Genomic DNA, 6,500 nt, shown 5'->3' with positions numbered 1-6,500 from the left:
GGAGTCTCACTCTGTCGCCAGGCTGGAGTGCAGTGGCATGATCTCGGCTCACTGCAACCTCTGCCTCCTGGGTTAAAGCGATTCTCTTGCCTCAGCCTCCCCAGTAGCTGGAATTACAGGTGTGCACCACCATACCCAGGTACTTTTTGTACTTTTAGTAGAGACAGGGTTTCACCATGTTGGCCAGGATGGTCTCGATCTCTTGACCTCATGATCTGCCTGCCTTGATTTCCCAATGTGCTGGGTTTACAAGCCTGAGCCACCGCACCCGGCCATCTCATTGTGGTTTTAATTTTCATTTATCCAATGATCAGTGATGCTGAGGTTTTTTTCATACATTTATTGGCCATATGTATGTCTTCTTTTGAAAAGTGTCTGTTCATGTCCTTTGCCCACATTTTAATGAGGTTGTTTCTTTCTTTATAAATTTAAGTTCCTTATAGATGCTGGATAGTAGATCTTTTTCAGATGCATAGTTTGCAAATGTTTTCTTCCAGTCACTAGGTTCTTTGTTTGCTTGGTTGATAGTTTTCTTTTTTTCTGCTATGCGAAAGCTCTTTTGTTTAATTAGATCCTACTTGTCAGTATTTGCTTTTCTTGCTATTGATTTTTGTCATGAAATCTTTGCCTGTTCCTATGTCCAGGATTGTATTGCCTGGATTGTCCTCTAGGGTTTTTATAATTTTAGGTTTTATATTTAAGTCTTCAATCAATCTTGAGTTTATTTATTTATTTGTGTATGGTATAAAGAAGGGATCCAGCTTCAGTCTTCCACAGTTGTCCCAACCACTTGTCCCAACACCATTTATTGAATGAAGAATCTTTTCTTTATTGCTCCTTTTGTCAGCTTTGTCGATGATCACATGGTCACAGATGTGCAGCCTTGTTTATTTCTGGGCTTTCTATTCTGTTCCATTTGTCTATGTGCCTGTTTTTATCAGTATCATGCTGTTTTCCTTACTGTAGCCTTGTAGTTTAGTTTGAAGTCGGATAACATGATACCTCAAGCTTTGTTCTTTTTGCTTAGGATTGCCTTGTCTATTTGTGCTCTTTTCAGTTTTATATGTATTTTACAATAGTTTTTTCTAGCTGTGTAAAGAATTTCATTGGTAGTTTAATAGGAATAGCGTTGAATCTGTAAATTGCTTTGTGCAGTATAGCCATTTTAGTCATATTGGATCCTCCTATCCATGAGCATGGGATGTTTTTAAATTTGCTTGTGTCTTCTCTGATTTCGTTGAGCAGTGTTTTTTGTTTCTTTGTTTGTTTTGTTTTAGAGACGGAGTCTCACTGTGTTTCCCAGGCTGGAGTGCGGTGGTGCAATCTCAGTTCACTGCAAGCTCTGCTTCCTGAGTTCATGGCATTCTCCTGCCTCAGCCTCCCGAGTAGCTGGGACTACAGGTGCCTGCCACCGCGCCTGGCTACATTTTGTAATTTTTTTTTTTTTGAGACAGAGTCTTGCTCTGTCTCCCAGGCTGGAGTGCAATGGCACAATCTTGTGTCACTGCAACTTCCGCCTCCCAGGTTCAAGTCATTCTCCTGCCTCAGCCTCCTGAATAGCTGGGATTATAGGCGCCTGCCACCATGCCCAGCTAATTTTTTATGTTTTTAGTGGAGACGGGGTTTCACTGTGGTGAATTACCCTTTTGATGTGCTGCTGGATTCGGTTTGCAAGGATTTTGTTGTGGATTATTGAATGGAAGTTCATCAAGGTTACTGGCCTGAAGCTTTCTTTTTTTGTTGTGTCACTGCCAGGCTTTGGTATCAGAATGATGCTGGCCTCATATAACAAGTTGGGAAGAAGTCCCTCCTCCACTATTTCTTGAAATAGTTTTAGTAGGAATGGTACTAGCTTTTCTTTGTACATCTGTTAAAATTTGACTGTCAACCTGTCAGGTCCTGGGCTTTTTTCTTTTTCTTTTCTTTTCTTTTTTTTTTTCTTGGTTGGTAGGCTGTTTATATTACTGATTCAATTTTTGGAGCTCATTATTGGTCTGTTCAGAGACTGAATTTCTTCCTGGTTCAGTCTTGAGAGGGTGTATGTGTCCAGGAATTTATTCATCTCTTCGAGGGTTTCTAGTTTGTGTGTGTAGAAGTGTTCATAGTAGTTGTTGATTGTTATTTTTATTTCTGTGGGATCAGTGATATCATTCTCTTCATCATTTATAATTGTGTTTATTTGAATCTTCTCTCTTTTCTTCATTAGTCTAACTACTGCCTATCTTATTATTTTTTTCAAAAAACCTTGATTAAGTGATCATTTGAACAGTTTTTTATGTCTCAATTTCTTTCAATTCATCTCTGATTTTAGTTATTTCTTGTCTTCTGCAAGCTTTGTGGTTGATTTCTTCTTGCTTTTCTAACTATTTCAGTTGTGATGTTAGGTTGTTAATATGAGATCTTTCTAACTTTTTGATGTGGGCATTACTTCTTATGCCCTACTCTAACTTTTTCTCCTTCTCCTAGACGACTCAGAACCATGCTTTCTAAACCAGTTCAAACTTTCTCAGTGAATCATCCTGATCTCCCTGAGGCAAAGTTAGCAATTTTCCATTACACGCGTTTCTCTTTCTCTGTAATAATATCTAATGCAACAATGCAAGTGTTTCATTCCCTCATTTATGCGGGGAACTCCTTTGGCTGAGACAAAGACTTAAAACTTTCTTTCAACATTAATGAAGATCTATTTAGAAAGTCACCATTTTTACAGAAAAGATATATAAATACCAATGAAAATAAATATAAAATTATATGACATACAATTATATTGTGGAGAGATTGAATAAATAAGTGAAGTAAGCTCTAAGAAAAAAAGATGATATAAAATGATACATAAATGAAAGACCCAGGCTGGTATAGCAAAATTTATGTACCAGTAAAGTGCATACTTTGCAGAAGTGGCAGGAAAACTGCATGCAGAGTGAGACCTGATGAAAAACTTTAAGGAAAGTCCAGATCTCTGTATGGAGATTGGAAGGGGAGACAAAGAGAGGCCAGAAAATATACATTGTTTGATCTATACCCTTAAAAGAGATTAAAGTGGGCTCAGGAAAACATGGTCTGCTTTAGGAGAAGGGCACAGGTTCCATGCTGGCTAAAGCTCAGAGCATCCCTACCTTCTCCAAAAGGAAAGGGGAGGCAAAGGAGCAGGCAGATGGCAGCAAGGCCAGGTCAGCACAGGGCACCCAGGCCAAGCCAGGTGGGCTCCATTGTGTAGGTAGTGAGGAGCCACTGCAGGGTGGGCTTTATTCATTAGTTTGTTTGGTTTTCTTTAGTAACTAAGACACATGGTCAAAGTTGACCTTTGTAAGTATTGCTGCAGCTGAACACAGGATGGATAAAACTAGTGTTTTAAAAATTATGTTGTATAGAACAGTAGCCCCAGTGAGATATTAGTGGAACACACAGGCGTGTGTGCACGCACACACACGCACACACTCACACTGAGCCCAGATTATTCTGGCAAATGCTGGGTTAAGCAAACTAAAAGAAAAATCTTTAGTGCTGGACATCTCAGAACCTGGAATGCGGCTATATGACTCATAAAACAGCAAGGTTAAGGCAGAGCATGTGATATTTTTTCCAGAAATGTTGAAACAGCTTCCTGTCCTTGGCTTCAGTGTCACCGTCTTTCTCCTCGTTCTCCATCAACCTCTTTGGCTGCTCCTTCTTGGTTTCCTTCTTGACAGTCTGCTGCTGCTCAGCCATTCTCTTTTCATTCCCCATGGATTTCTCAAGCGTGTTTCTATTCCTGCAGATCTTTCCTTGTTTTTCCTGACACCTCTGCTTGTCCGACCCTCCCCCGTTCTAAGGCAGGTGTTCCATCTGTGTGCACTTTTAGCATCCTGGGATGCTCCCAGCGTGTTCCCTGCCACACTCCATCAGGTTTTCTCCCCCAGACTCTGCGAGGGCAGCAGCCTTGTCTCCACTGTCGCTTCAATACTCAGCACATAACACAGAAGCTTACTCCAAAACATTTACTGGGCCAACTGAGACTAAAGGTATGTTCCCCCAGATCTCAAAAAGTTACAATAATAAATGTAGCACAATAGTTAAAAAAAAGTCTCTTCAGTCAGTTCTCTACACATGCACAACGGTTTGAAGTCATTATTAGGCAAAGTTAAACAGAAACTGTCACAAAGTTCCCTAAGATAAATTATTTTGCTTTAATCTTCAATTCATCATGTGAGATCATCAAGACCATGTGTTACTGTAAATATTTCTAGCTAACAACATACCAACCTGATTTTTATTGTTTGACATAACCACAATATAAATCAGCTAACTAAAAATTGCATAAATAGTTCTTTCAAATAAAATTCTGCCAAATTTTACATTATTCTTATGCTCAAATGATAACGAGCTCATAGGCTTTTCCAGTACCTCAGTCAAAACATTGTACCGATTCCAGCTGTGGGAATAGTATCTTAGAGTTATGTTACAGATGGGGAAAAGGTACTTACATGACATTGGCCTTTGCACTACTGTGCCCTTTGGGTCAGGAATAAAGCTGTTCCCTTAAAATTCTAAAATCACTTCTGTCAGGTCTGAAGGGTGGGTTGGAAACACAGTTTTTTTCATTTTAGCCTCAGATCTTTTATTCCTTGCTTAAAGCAGTGAATAGATAAAGGCCACCACAAGGGCCTCTAATGTGTCTGCAGAAGCAGTGTGCCTGAGAGCATCTTCCTGAAACACTCCCTTATCTCTCCCCAAAATCACCTTAGGAAGGGAAGTCAATACTTAGCAGACTGAGGAGATCCAAGGGGATCACTGGGCTCTGAGGCTTATGAGAGAAGAGAGAGAGGTCTAAGATATTTTGTGTATACATTTATGGGTTATTTTAGTGCAATTTTGCTGTAATCATGGATTGCATAGTGGTGAAGTCAGGGCTTTTAGGGTATCCATCACCTGAATAATGCACATTGTACCCGTTAAGTAATTTCTCACTGTTCACCCCATCCATCCCCTCACCCTGCTGTGTCTCCATTATCATTCCACTCTCTACATCAATACCTACACATCTTTTAGCACCCACTCATGAGTGATAAGATATGATGTTTACTCTGTGTCTGGCTTGTTTCACTTACAATAATGGCCTCCAGTTCCATCCATGTGTCTCCAAAGTTATGATTTTATTCTTTGTTATGCCTGAATAGTATTTCATAGTGTTTATTTTCTACATTTTCTTTCTCCAATCATCTGCTGATGGACATTTAGGTTGATTTATATCTGTGCTACTGTGAATAGTGTTGCAACAAACATACAAGTACAGGTATCTTTCTGATGCATTGATTTCTTTTCCTTTGTTTAGATACTCAGTGGTGGAGTTACTGGATCAGACAGAGCCAATTGATGATCAGTAATTGTGGCCAATAATCAGCTAGAAATAAAGTACTTAGCAGGGCCTGAAAACGCCAAAACTCTGAGACCACTGACTTTCAAAAACTTCTGACAGCCCTGAGTGAAATGTCCAAGCACATTTATCCACCATTCAAAGATGCTTTATTGCCTGTCCTCTGTGCATCTCAGAAGTCTCTTTTTACCATGTCTATATGCTGCATTAGCCATTTATATGAAACTCCAAGGAATCTTATACTATATATTCAACCATGTATCCCTAGTACCTAGCACAGTCCTGGCATATAGTTTGCTACCAAACATTTGAACATTTGCAGAATGAAGTAATTATCTTGTACCCAGGTTCCAAATTTTAAGGTGATTTCTCACTAAAAATAAAGTATTACAGTTCACAAATAATCTACTTCCTTTTATTACAAATGGGATTGATTTGAATCTTATCCTCTAATAACATTATTTTCATTTACTTCCATCTAAATATATTGTCCTAAGAGAGCACTAAGAAAGAGAGGTAAAGCTGGAGCTTGAAGAATTGTACATGGTCCACACTGTGGCCTGACGTGCATCGCTCACCTGAGCTTCATCTGTTAGGTATGTCAGGGAAGATAAGCAGGGTGAGAGTGGCCTCAACAGAGGACCTCAGATCTCTGGCTTCCCCATCTGGCAAGTACATCTCTGTGTACAAAATCTTCAGAGCCAGATGACAAGAATGGCCCAAGCAGTCCACCAGGGAAACCTGGGCCCAGTGTACGTCAATGCAGAGCATCAAGCACAACGTAACAGGTGTACAGTTGCCTATTCCTGTTCAGAGATAACTGCATCCCACACACTGTAAAATGAAGAAATGCAGAGAAGCAGATGTAACTGAAGAAGACAGCAGGAGCAACAAGGAGGGACAACAACAACCTAGGAGGGCACCATGCCAGAGACATTTGGACCCCGCGCTAGGCTCAGTGCCCATTATACTCTTGGGACCGAGTGCTTTGCCTCTTCATCGCTTGGCATACTTGGCATTTTTTGTTGCTTAAAATAATGTTTTTAGTGTTCACCTTTCCTAGGAGACAGGCAGATCCTGTGATGCTATAGCTTCTGGAACGCAGTAGGTGCATCACAAACATCTGCTGGGTTCATACACTCTTGCT

Source organism: Mandrillus leucophaeus, unplaced genomic scaffold (assembly GCF_000951045.1).
Source record: "Mandrillus leucophaeus isolate KB7577 unplaced genomic scaffold, Mleu.le_1.0 Scaffold1011, whole genome shotgun sequence".
Taxonomy (NCBI): domain Eukaryota; kingdom Metazoa; phylum Chordata; class Mammalia; order Primates; family Cercopithecidae; genus Mandrillus; species Mandrillus leucophaeus.
Note: the sequence above shows the minus strand (reverse complement) of the source record.